Consider the following 12,515-nt stretch of genomic DNA (forward strand, 5'->3'; position numbering starts at 1 on the left):
GTGGGGAGGTCGTCGTTTGGTTTGGCTCCTGCCTGTCCTTCGGCATTTGTGCTCATCTCATAAACTTATTAAATTAATGTTATTTTCCAGCTTCAAACACCCAGTGGTCACCTGGGCATCAAGCAGCCTGGCTGTCCACTTTTTTTCCTTTGCAAACTAGCTTTTTATGTGTAAATATTTAAATAACGTGACCGATCGTACAGCGGACGTAAGAAGAAATGTGTTTTTTATGCTGAATTCTGTTTCGTAGCAAGGCTGTTCTCTGTTTTGTCTCAGGCGAGGCGAAGCTGCTGGTGTTGGGGCGTAATTTTTTTTTTTTTTCCTGCAAATTTCTCTGCTAGATGAAAAACAAACCCTGAAATAGGAAACCTGCCAGCTCCGTGGGTTCTCTGCCAGTGGAAAATCATATTAGAGATTAAGTGATGATGCTTCACTGTAAAACTGTCTGGTGGAGGGAAGGAACCGAGTCTCCCTCTCTCCTCCCCAGCTCCTCTTCATGCTGCTTTCCCTTGCTGAGAAGCAGCCCCAGAAGAAAGGGTGGTTCATTTCCTACCAGCTACACAAGGCTTGTCCCAGGCTGCTGCTTTTGTGCATCGCTTTTTACCCATCTTCACAAATTTCTTATCCCAGAAGTGGGAGTTTCTTTCTCCCCTCCCCCCCAAAAAAAAAAACAACCCAGGAGATGGTAACTTCACTCCGAGGAACTCAAATAAGTGCTCGGCGTGAGCTCCGTACCGGCACCCTTCCCACTTGCTCCCCTCCGAAAGGAGCCTGCAACCCGACCTCGGCCGTAGTAAATCTATTTCTGCTCTCAAAAAAAAAGCAGCCAGGGTTACTCTTGGCTGACCCAGTTATTTCGTGCGGCAGGAAGAGCTCAGCCGTACGTGCGGTGTTACGCCGTGCTGGTTAGGTTGGTATATATAGCTGATGAGGAATTTTGGCTATTTCTTTCCTGTTTTGTTTTGTTTTTTTAAATATAAACATTGGGCAATTTCTCCTTAAAATAGAAAAAGCTGAGCTAGCGTGATTTCCCAGTCGATTTTGCTTCCCCCCCTCCGTCTCCCATTGCCATTTTTAATGCCGTGCTGGACAGAGAGGTCACGGGCGTCTGCTTGGTCGCTTGAATCTTTCTAGCAGTGAGTCACGTCAGGAAATTCTGATACAGTTAATCACGTAACGAGAGATCTTTCACTGACGCCGCCGAGCAGCCAGAACCTTACATGGGCCTGAAGCAGCTCTTTACTCAACTCCAGGGCTCTCAGCGTATTTATGAACAAAGCAGCAGAATAATGCTAATATTTAAAGATGTGGAAGGGAGGAAAAGCTGCTCGAGTAGCTGCAGCCCAGCTGTGGTAGGAGCTTTCTGCAGCAGGGACACATCTGGCGAGGGTGCTTCTGACATTCCTCCCATGGCATCTGACCCGCTGCAATAAATACTCCTGATTTTGGAGGGGGGAAACAGGATTTTTTTGCTGGAAACCTCACTCTCCTTTTAGTGACTTTTACACCAGCCTGAGCTGGTTGAGGAGGAATCTACGTGGCTGAATACAGTGATTAAATCTCGTTTAGCCCTTGTCTTTGTGTTTACTGGGAGCCAGATGTTCAGCAGAGCTACAGGGAAGATGACCACAACGGCTCGAGGGAAGAGGGGATCAGGATGCAGGGAAGCGGCAGTACTGGAGCTGGAGGGGCTGGGAAGCTCTTCCCTGGACCTATACATATATATATATATATATGTCCCTATGTATTTTTAAATATATATAACATAATATCTAATATATTTTAACATAGATATTTAATATATATAATACACAGGTGTATATTATATATAATATCTAATATATTTTAACATATATATTTAATATATATAGTATAGAGGTGCATATTATCTATATTATATATATAAAAATATGTGTCTAAATACCACTTTGGTTTTTTTAATATATATATATATATATATGTCTATAAAAAAATATATAAAAATAGAAGTGTCCAAATGCCTCTGTGGTCCAGGCAAGAGCTTCCTAGTGGGAAGACACAGAATCACAGAATCAACCAGGTTGGAAGAGACCTCAGGGATCATCGAGTCCAACCGCTGCCCCTACACCGCCCTGTCAACTAGACCATGGCACTAAGTGCCATGTCCAGGCTTTTCTTAAACACCTCCAGAGATGGTGACTCCACCACCTCCCTGGGCAGCCCCTTCCAATGTCTAATAACCCTTTCTGTAAAGAAATTCTTCCTGATGTCCAACCTGAACCTCCCCTGGCGAAGCTTGAGGCTGTGCCCTCTTGTCCTATCGCTAGTTGCCCAGGAGAAGAGACCAACTCCCACTCCACTACAACCTCCCTTCAGGTAGTTGTAGACTGCAATAAGGTCACCTCAGAGCCTCCTCTTCTCCAGGCTAAACACCCCCAGCTCCCTCAGCCGTTCCTCGTAGGTCAGACCCTCCAGACCCTTCACCAGCTTGGTCGCCCCAAGGAGGTCTTGGTTCATATATATATATATATATATATGATCCAGAAGTTCCTTGGGGCAAACACTGAACCACTCCATGCAAATCCCAGTCACTGCCTGTCCTTTCTTCCTCTGTGCCTGACCTTGGTGCTGTGCCCTGCGTCGGGCACGTCCTCGAGCGCCGGGTCCTGGAGCTGAGCACTGATGGAGGCAGGAGCTAATCTCGGCCGGGAGGCCACGCGCTTGCGGGCGAGAGGGGCTGCTGCTTTCTGCCCTGCAAAATCCTCCCGGGGCTGTCACACTGGATTTGCACAGGACGTTTTGTTCCTGGAAGGCGTGGGGGATATCTGCCTGCACCTCGGTGCCTGCTGCGGCTTGCCAAAAATTAAGGTGGTGGGGTCATCCCAGCTCCCTGCAGCAGCCCAGGGAGCTTGCATTTTCCTTTTCCTCCAACACAACCCTCTCCTGGGCTCTTGCAGACTGTGCTATAACACCTTCCCAACCCACTCGTTTCCCCCTTCGTGCTGCCCCATTTTTCTCCATGTCCCTTTCCTGCCCTCCGCAGCGTCTCCACACAGAGAGCACTCGTACCCCTTATTAATCATGCTGATTGTCTCCCCACGCAAAACTAAGCAGATATTTCAAAGCAGAGGGGGAAAGAAGTAGTCCCTGCCCTAACAACCTAGCTCTTATCTCTGCCAGTCCCTTGATTTCTGAAGTTAGGGTCCGGCGTGGCTTGGACCAACGTCCAGCCGACAGAACGGTGCTTGTGTGTTGCGCGTATTTGGGCTATAACTGTTTGCTCTCTTTGCCCCCAGAACATTTAATTACACACTCCAGTAATTTTAGCATGTGGCATGATTAATGAGTAATGTAAGTAATTCCTCACGTTGCCAGGACTCGAGCTGGTTGCTTTTATAAAACCCTCTATATGCAAGCAGGAACGCACTTGGGTGGATTATTTAGGGCTGTGCTTTTTCTTACATTCCTTTTAAATTGTCCCCAGAGGTGTCACCGTTGCAGCGTGTGGTTGCTTTATAAAGAAAAGTCTCTGTTCTTGTGCTGAGTGAGGTTACTGCAAAGGGCTGCAGCTCCCCGGGGGCAGCCCGGAGGTGGCTGTGGGAAGATGCTGGAGCCGCTCACACATCCCTCGCTTCCTTGGAGGTCGTGCGAAGCCGGAAAAAAAGGCGATCTCATTCCCAGTCGCTGGATTGCAGCCCCTCGATTCCCACAGCAACGCATCGGGGAGGGTTAATGGCACGGCTTGACCCCGGGAGCAGGCAGGAGGAGAGGAGCGGGGCGGTGGATGGGATGGGATGGGCAGCCCTCACCCGGAGGGTGGCCTGGAAGCCTGCCCAGGAGCAGCTGCTGGCAGGCGGCGCCGGCCTGAAGGGCCAGCTTTGATCTGCAATTAAAGCCCAGAGAAAGAGAAAGTAAAACTTTCACTTTTTTTTTTTTTTTTTTTAATTTTTTTTGGAGCGACAGGGCTTTGTGCTGCCTGCCTGGCCAGCGGCGGGGCGCGGAGGTTGGGATGGGGTGCTGCTTGCGGGGCTCCCGCGTGCCCACCTCCTCTCATCGTCCTGCTGGGGAGATATTTCTGCCCAGCAGACAGCCCATTAAATACACAAATGCCATTTGATGGGGCTGCAGTCAACACTGTATTGGTGTAAGGGGGAATATCCTCATTGGAAAGTGGGATTTGGGGTGATAGGAGGTGTGGCTGCATTGCAGAACTCCTGCTAACCCATCATCCTACATAACAACGAGTGGAAAAATCCTCTTTTCCTCCCCAACGGCTTCATTTGATTCCAGGACAGCGGACGCCTTGCATCTGCTCATGCCCTTAAGCTGTTTCTTTACAGCATCCCCTTTCTCCTGCTGCTGCTGCTGCCTGTATTTTTTTTCCATGTGTCCTGGGAGCAGTGAGGGACTCCAGGCAGGATCTGCTGCTGCTGTGTGGGCACGTGGGAGAGGAAAAACAAACAGCGAGATGCGAGTGTGAAGGTTTTTTTCCCATGCCTTGGTGTTTCCTGCCCCGGCCATGCTGCTGCTCGTGGGGAAACAGCGTATGTTGCGGAGATGCTGTGATGGGCTGAAAGCTTGTGGCCTTCTCCTCTTCTTCTGGCTGTGAAGATTTGGGACCTACGTTGTCCTGCAGCCTGAGCAGAGGAGCAGGGATCATTGCAGTTGGTGGGGGAGGACATGGTGCCGGAGCTGGGAGGAGGCAGTTCTGGGAGGAAGCTCTCCAAAATTGATGACTACTCCCTCCCTTACCCGCCCTGAGGCTGTGCAAGATGAAGAAATTCCCTTCAGGTCTTGTTTTTTTTTCTCCCTGGAGGCTGGTAGGGCATCACACCCAGCTCCTGCCTCGTAATCCTCAAAGAGCTTCGTGTGAATTAATCCCCTGTTTTGGCAAGCAAAGTCTGCGGAGCATCCTGTGTCGAGCAGCGGCAGTTGCCATGCCCGCATCCCATCTCGCTCCGGTCCCCAGCTCCCCAGGAGCGAGGGATGCCGGGAAATTGGGACCCCTCATGCACAGGGTAAGGGTGGTCCCATCCCAGGGAGCTTATGGGGTCAGAGGAGGAGGGGTGGGATGCAGAGAGCCCCGTGAGGATGACGGCTGCTTCCCTTGCCTCTCCCTGCCCCAAAATAACACGGTGCCTGAGGCTGTGTGACTGATGGGAAGGCGATAGCCAGTCTTCCTTGCTTCAGCCTCCAGCCACCAAACGCAACCTGAGACGAGGTGATGGTGGCATTTGGGAGCGGCGTGATGCAAGCTCAGCCCGAGGAAGGCGACACCGTCCAGTCTAGACGCCGAATATGACCCTACCTTTTTTTTTTTTCTTTATAAATGGTCTCCGCTCCAGTACAGAACGTCCTCTGACTTCTGAAGTATTTGTAATATTTCCACGCCCTCAGTTGCCAAAAAAACTTCTATAAAAAGCTGCTGGGTTGTATTTTTTTTGCAAAACTGAAACCCTTTGGTACTCCGAGATGCACGGTGTTCCCAGGGCTCTGCCCGTGCCCGTCAGCACGCAGAGCCACAGCCCTGGCACGGTTGCTTTCCAGGAGGCCAAACTGTCTGGAGTTACTCCTCACCATTGCAAACCTCCTTTGCAAACCTCTTTAAACCTTTTTTTTCTTCCTTCACGCCCCGCTGGGAAAGAAAGCATCATTTTTCCTAAAATAGTGGGGCTGAAATGGTGTCCTGGTAGATGCATGTGAGCATCCCGGGGGATATTTGGGGGGTGACACCAGCATCTCGTGATACACTCTCTGGATGCTCAGAGGCACCGTGAAGATGCTTGGAGACGGTGTTGGTGTGCCGGTGTGGAGATGGACCTGGTGAAATATGGAGGAAGGGTTTGCTGCCACGAGCAGAGAGGTTTGGCAGTAGCGCAGCTATTTCTAAATATGTCTAGGGGATGGGTGTGGAAGGAAATCTTACCATTGAGAGAGTCGGCCAAATTGCAATGTACTCAGCTTTTTAAATGGCGAGGCTTGAGCGTACCGCTGCCAACTTCTTCATTTCGCTCTTTCCCTCTTTTATTGCTTGCCTATATTCGGCTGCAGCTGTTGTGGAGGATCCAGACGAACACCAGAAACTGGACTGTAAGGGAAATAACGAGATTTAATTGCAAAGTGACTGAAATGGAAAAAAAATAGTCCCCTTTCTCCCCTCTCCCTGCCCCAGTCCCTGTTCTGCCTGTCGAGTTGCATCAGTTTGTATGTCACCGCATGAGTCAGTGAATTTTTTCATCCTTACTCTGCTGTTGACAGAGACCCTTTAAATAGACTTCCATCCTAAAGACGTTAGGATGCTGGCAAACCCAACACCACCACCTTCCTTCAGATTATTCTGATTGCTCTTTATGGGCCGATGTGGAGATAGGACAAGAGGACGTAGCCTCAAGCTTCACCAGGGGAGGTTCAGGTTGGACATTAGGAACCATTTCTTCTCAGCAAGGGTCATTAGCCATTGGAAGGGACTGCCCAGGGAGGTGGTGGAGTCACCATCTCTGGAGGTGTTTAAGACTGGACATGGCACTTAGTGCCATGGTCTAGTTGCCATGGTGGTGTCAGGGCAATGGTTGGACTCGATGATCCCAGAGGGCTCTTCCAACCTCATTGATTGATTCTGTGATTCTGTGTGCTGCTGCAAACCCCCCTGACATCGTTTTTCGGGTGGTTTTGCAGCTCATTCGTTGCTTTGTTGACAAGTCAGTAAGTCAACAGGCACTTGGATTTTCCCCACTGAATTTGGGAAGACTCTGGCAAAGCCCCTGTCAGGGTCAGCCCCGGTTTGGTCTGCACCCGTGGCACTCGTTGGGCATCTCAGGAGGCTTTGCGGGATGTCCTGACATAGCTACATGGCCCGGGGCAGCAAGTGGAGAACTTGGCTTTTACCCAAATAAATATTTAAGCAGCCAGGCAGCTGAAGAACCCATAATAAAATGTTCTGAATGTAGGCGAGTGTACAAACCTAGTGAATTGTGCTAAGGGGGCGAGGAGCTGCTCCGCCATCAAGATAATGCCCAGCGTCCGGTACAACCACGGTCTTATCTCCAGGCACTTCAAAAGTTACACAAGTCTTTTTTTTTTCTCCCCCCTCTGCTCTGTTTTGCAAAACTTTTATCTCGAGTGAATTTATGTTGAAGAGAAGTTGGATACTTCATAGAATCATATACTTAATTGTGCAAACTCAGGAATTCTGCAAATTCAGGAAACACAATCCGTAGAGTTCCCTCATTCCAAAGAAAAATACCTTGGTTTTGGTGTTTTAAAGTCTGAAATGAGGTTTGAGGTCTCATTTTTCTAAGAATCGTCATGGCGATGAGCAAAGGCTGTAATTTTTATGAGTCATTGCTTCGAGACAGCAGTGATCCAGTACAGAGATATCCCACTTCAAAACATGTTTCCTGACGGAGGGTAACTGGATCAGCATTAAAGAGAGGATTTCCCCTAAATGCTGTCTGTGCTACAAGTAAAATTATGGAGTTTTTATGCTTCAAAGAGCTAACGAGGCGAACCAGCTCTCTGGCCTTTTAAGGGAGCCAGAAATCGGGTAGAAAAATGGATGCTGAGAGCTTCTTTGGAGCGTTAATTGTCCTTATATATGAAAACTGAATCACAGAATCACAGAATCAATCAGGTTGGAAGAACCCTCTGGGATCATCGAGTCCAGCCATTGCCCTGACACCACCATGGCAACTAGACCATGGCACTAAGTGCCATGTCCAGTCTTTTCTTAAACCCCTCCAGAGATGGGGACTCCACCACCTCCCTGGGCAGCCCCTTCCAATGGCTAATGACCCTTGCTGAGAAGAAACGCTTCCTAATGTCCAGCCTGAACCTCCCCTGGCAAAGCTTGAGGCTGTGTCCTCTTGTCCTATCGCTAGCTGCCCGGGAGAAGAGGCCGACTCCCACTGCGCTACAACCTCCCTTCAGGTAGTTGTAGGCTGCACTAAGGTCACCTCTGAGCCTCCTCTTCTCCAGGGTAAACACCCCCAACTCCCTCAGCCGTTCCTCGTAGGTCAGACCCTCCAGACCCTTCACCAGCTTGGTCGCCCTCCTCTGGACTCGCTCCAACACCTCAACATCTTTCTTGAAGTGCGGGGCCCAGAACTGGACACAGTATTCAAGGTGCAGCCTCACCAGTGCCGAGTATTGAATATTGAAACTAGTGTGATTTCCCATAATTTGGAATTCTGGGGAAGTCGATGCATGCTCAGCTCTTCCCATCGGTGAGGCTGTGTTGCGAATGTAGGTGATGCAAGAAACCCACAAATCTGATTTTTCACGGGAGTGAGAGTCCATCCCTTGGAGTACTGACATAGTCACTGTGTGTCCCCCGACCCCTTGGCGTGCTGCTTGGGGGGATCTGGGGACCCTGCATCTTGAATGGGGACAAAGCAGCAAAATCACTCCTTCTTCCACACCGGGACACGGGGATTTCGGTCCTGTCTCTGAGCACGACTGCTTTCCCATTGCGGTACACCTTGGGGGTTAAAGATGCAGCAGCTACAGGATTTACTCGGTGGATTCAGTGCAAAAGAGCGTAAATTGTGAATTCTACACCCTGCAAGGCGGGTGTTTTTCTTTAAAGCCAGTTTTCTAGAGGCAGTCGGTGTGGTGCCCTGGGAAAAAGGAGGATTCTGTTTCATCCCGTCTCTGTTCGTCTCTGGGTGGGAGATAAACAGGCACAGCTGGGCTGGGTGAGCTGTGCAGGGGCTGGGCGAGAAATGAGGGATTACACGGGGCAAAAAAGGCCATGGATTTGTCTTCAGCAGGAGACAGCCCAGGCACAAGTAGGCTCTTGCAGGCAGGTGGAAAAGGAGATGCTGTAGGGAGTAAAATGGCTTCATCCAACAGCTGGAAAAAGTTTCTCTTAGAGGTTGAAAGCCGCCTTCCCGGTTGCATTTTTGAGATGCCTCCTGTGAAATGCATATGTGTGTGTTCCTTTCACCAAAGGGCATTTCCCTCACTTGATAAAACCATAGAATGGTTTGGGTTTGAAGGGACCTTTAAAGGCCATCTTGTCCAACCCCCCTGCAGTGAGCAGAGACGTCTTCCACTAGACCAGGTTGCTCAGAGCCCCGTCCAACCTGGCCTTGAATGTTTCCAGGGATGGGGCATCTACCACTTATCTGGGCAGCACACCCCCTAAATTTGATGAAGCCCTTCTGCTCGGACGTGGAGATGGAGCTGCAGCAATGTTAGGGCTCAGCTGCGGCTGCAGCTAGTCCAGCGTGGGTTGGAGGAGATGTCAAAATACAAATGTTTCCTGGTTGGATCCAGCTGAAAAACGGTTTTGGACCAGATTTTGGTCAGCGCTGTCCCTTCATATGGAGTGGGAGTCGGCCTCTTCTCCCAGGCAACTAGCGATAGGACAAGAGGACGCAGCCTCAAGCTTTGCCAGGGGAGGTTCAGGTTGGACATTAGGAAGCATTTCTTCTCAGCAAGGGTCATTAGCCATTGGAAGGGGCTGCCCAGGGAGGTGGTGGAGTCACCATCTCTGGAGGTATTTAAGAAAAGCCTGGACATGGCACTTAGTGCCCTGGTCTAGTTGCCATGGTGGTGTCAGGGCAATGGTTGGACTCGATGATCCCAGAGGGCTCTTCCAACCTGGTTGATTCTGTGATTCTGTGATTGTCACAGATGGTTTCTGCTGGTGGCTGCCACCAGCGATGTCAGGGACGCTCAGTAAGAGGCTGGATAGCTGCGTTTTCACACGCTTACACAACAAATAGAAAAAAAAATGCTTAAAGGATCATTTACAGTAATTTCTAGTAGATGTTGCCAGTGCCATCTGTCTCGTGTGTACAGACAAGGAGTCTCTCCTAAAGCAAACACAGCCCCACCAAGACATCAATTGAAGAGTCGACACGTTAGCCTTCTTCAGAAGATCACTTCTCCCGATCCACCCACCTTTGGCAGGAGCAGCTTCGCTTCAGCTGGGAAGTGTGGGTGAAATAGTTAACGGAGGGTTTTGAGTGGGAATTTGGGGCTGAATTCAAACCCTGAGGAGATGTTTTACCCCGGGTGAACAACTCCAGCAAATGGGCTCCTCCAAGTGCAGCGGGACTTAGTAAAAAGCCCAAACCTATATAGAGGACTTGAATGTATTTGCACTACCTGGAGACTTTAAGGATCTTTCTCTTGCTGTTGTGGCCAGAAAACAGCGGCTGGGGCTCTGGAGTGGTTCCTTGTCCCAGTTTCCAGTTAACTGGAGTCCTACCATCTGCAAGCCCTTACACCCTGGGATGGGCTCTGCTTTAGCTACAGTAACTAAACACCATGTTTGCCAAGCCCGGCTCTATTCAAAACACACTTTAAGACCCTTTATCCACTTATTAATCATAAGCAGCAGCAAACTTTTTTTTCTTTCACCAGCAGTTTACTGGAAGACTGAAACGTGCAAAGTCGCTTCTCACTTTTTTGCTGTTTCTGGGGTAGGAAATAAACTCAACGTTACTCTCATGCTGCTTTTCTGCTCTCTGCTTTTTAGCACGATGGGCTTTATTTTTAATTTCCCCTGCAACCCTCAGCAGGCTTCAGTGGGTTTGTAAAGTCACAGAATCCCAGACTGGGATGGTTGCGGTTGGAAGGGACCTCTGGAGATCATCCAGTCCAACCCCCTGCCACAGCAGGGTCACCCAGAGCATGTTGCACAGGTTCGTGTCCAGGTGGGTTTGAATATCTCCAGAGAAGGAGACTCCCCACCCTCCCTGGGCAGCCTGTTCCCGTGCTCTGGCACCCTCAAAGTAAAGAAGATTTTTCTCATATTGAGATGGAACTTCCCATGTTTCAGTTTGTGCCCGTTGCCCCTTGTCCTGTCACTGGGCATCACTGAGAAGAGTCTGGCCCCATCCTCTTGACACCCACCCCTAAGGTATTTGTGAGTGTTGATAGTATCCCCCCTCAGTCTTCTCTTCTCCAGGCTGAACAGCCCCAGCTCCCTCAGCCTCTCCTCATAAGAGAGATGCTCCAGTCCTCTGACCGTCTCCGTACCCCTCTGCTGGACTCTCTCCAGTAATTCCTTGTCTTTCTTGAAATGGGTGGCCCAGAACTGCACACAGTTACTCCAGGTGTGGCCTCACCAGGGCAATGTAGAGGGGGAGGAGAACCTCCCTTGACCTGCTGGGCCACACTCTTCCTCATGCACCCCAGGACACCATTGGCCTTCTTGGCCCCAAGGGCACTTTGCTGGCTCATGGGGAACTTGTTGTCCACCAGAACTGCCAGGTCTTTCTCCACAGAGCTGCTTTCCAGCAGGTCAGCCCCCAACCTGTACTGGTGCATGGAGTTATTTCTCCCAAGGTGCAGGACTCTACACTTGCCTTTGTTGAACTTCATGAGGTTTCTCTCTGCCCAACTCTCCAGCCTGGCCAGGTCTCGCACAGCCTTCTGGAGTATCGGCCACTCCTCCCAGTTTGGTGTCCTCAGCAAACTTGCTGAGGGTACACTCTGTCCCTTCATCCAGATCGTTGATGAATAAGTTAAACAGGACTGGATAATTGATGAATAAGTAAGTTAAGTCTTGGAGATGATGGTATGTCCAGCGGACCATTGTTGGGGAGAAATTTACAGCTTATCAGTGGGAACCGTGCTGGGCTGCCGGGGAGCAGGGATGCTCCGGTGTCACAAGGATGCCGCTGCCTTTGCCGTGCCCCGCGGCTGTGCTGCAGAAAACTTGCCTGTATCCTTTGTAATCCAACGATAGAGTCATGAACAACTGAGGGACTATAAAAAGTCGCTTTGAAATCAGATGGTCAAGCTTTGGGCCGTCTCCAACAGATTGCTTTCAGGAGCCGAGCTTGGCCCAGAGCCCTTCTCTTGGCCTCTCTGAATGGTTTCAGCTGAGAAGCTGTATCAGTTGCTAATGCACCATAAATAAACATCAGAGTATAAACCTTGCTAACAAAATACCAGGGGAACTCCTCATTTTAGGCTGTGCTGCGTGTCGTCCCTTGCGCATGACCCTGGTTGTCCCAGCGGATTTTTTCTTCATGAGGTAAGCTGGCGGTGATAAATGGGAAATGCAAATAGCTGTCCGGGTTTGTACGCTGGGTATTTATTGCTAGAAATGGTCAAAAAGTTGCGTGGTGAAACTTAACTGATGGTTAGTTGGTGCAGGGATGGAGTTTAGCATGATAATGTGTATGTAGTAATAGTAAATCGGTGTTAAATTCAAGTTTAAATTAAATAAAGCTTGTATATATAAATGTATATATATATAAAAAAATAAAAATAAAGCTTAAATTAGAACCATGCCAGATGATGGTTTGGGATGGGAGACCTGCAATATGAGAGACAGTTAAATCCAGAGGTGCCCAACCTCTGGATTTGGGAACGCCAGGCCTAGCGGGATCCATCCCTGGAGGTCACCTAAAATCAAAGCCCCCAAACGTGACAGGCACAGCGAGGTTGGTGGTGGTGCACAGGCCGTTATTTAAAATAGCAAGTGAAAAAAAAAAGGGGGAAAGCACAGGTTGTTATTTAAAATAACATCGCAGGGAGGCTGTCACGGTGTCCTCCCCAGGAGGGGACAGCCCGTG

At 49.6% G+C, this 12,515-nt stretch overlaps 1 protein-coding gene across 4 annotated transcripts in view; it reads left to right on the forward strand.

Moving 5' to 3' along the window:
- The window catches only part of FERMT2 (FERM domain containing kindlin 2), a 56,838-nt gene that overhangs the window by 20,876 nt on the left and 23,447 nt on the right, over positions 1 to 12,515 (forward strand). The window lies entirely within an intron of this gene.

The sequence above is a fragment of the Nyctibius grandis genome, chromosome 20 (assembly GCF_013368605.1).
Source record: "Nyctibius grandis isolate bNycGra1 chromosome 20, bNycGra1.pri, whole genome shotgun sequence".
Taxonomy (NCBI): domain Eukaryota; kingdom Metazoa; phylum Chordata; class Aves; order Nyctibiiformes; family Nyctibiidae; genus Nyctibius; species Nyctibius grandis.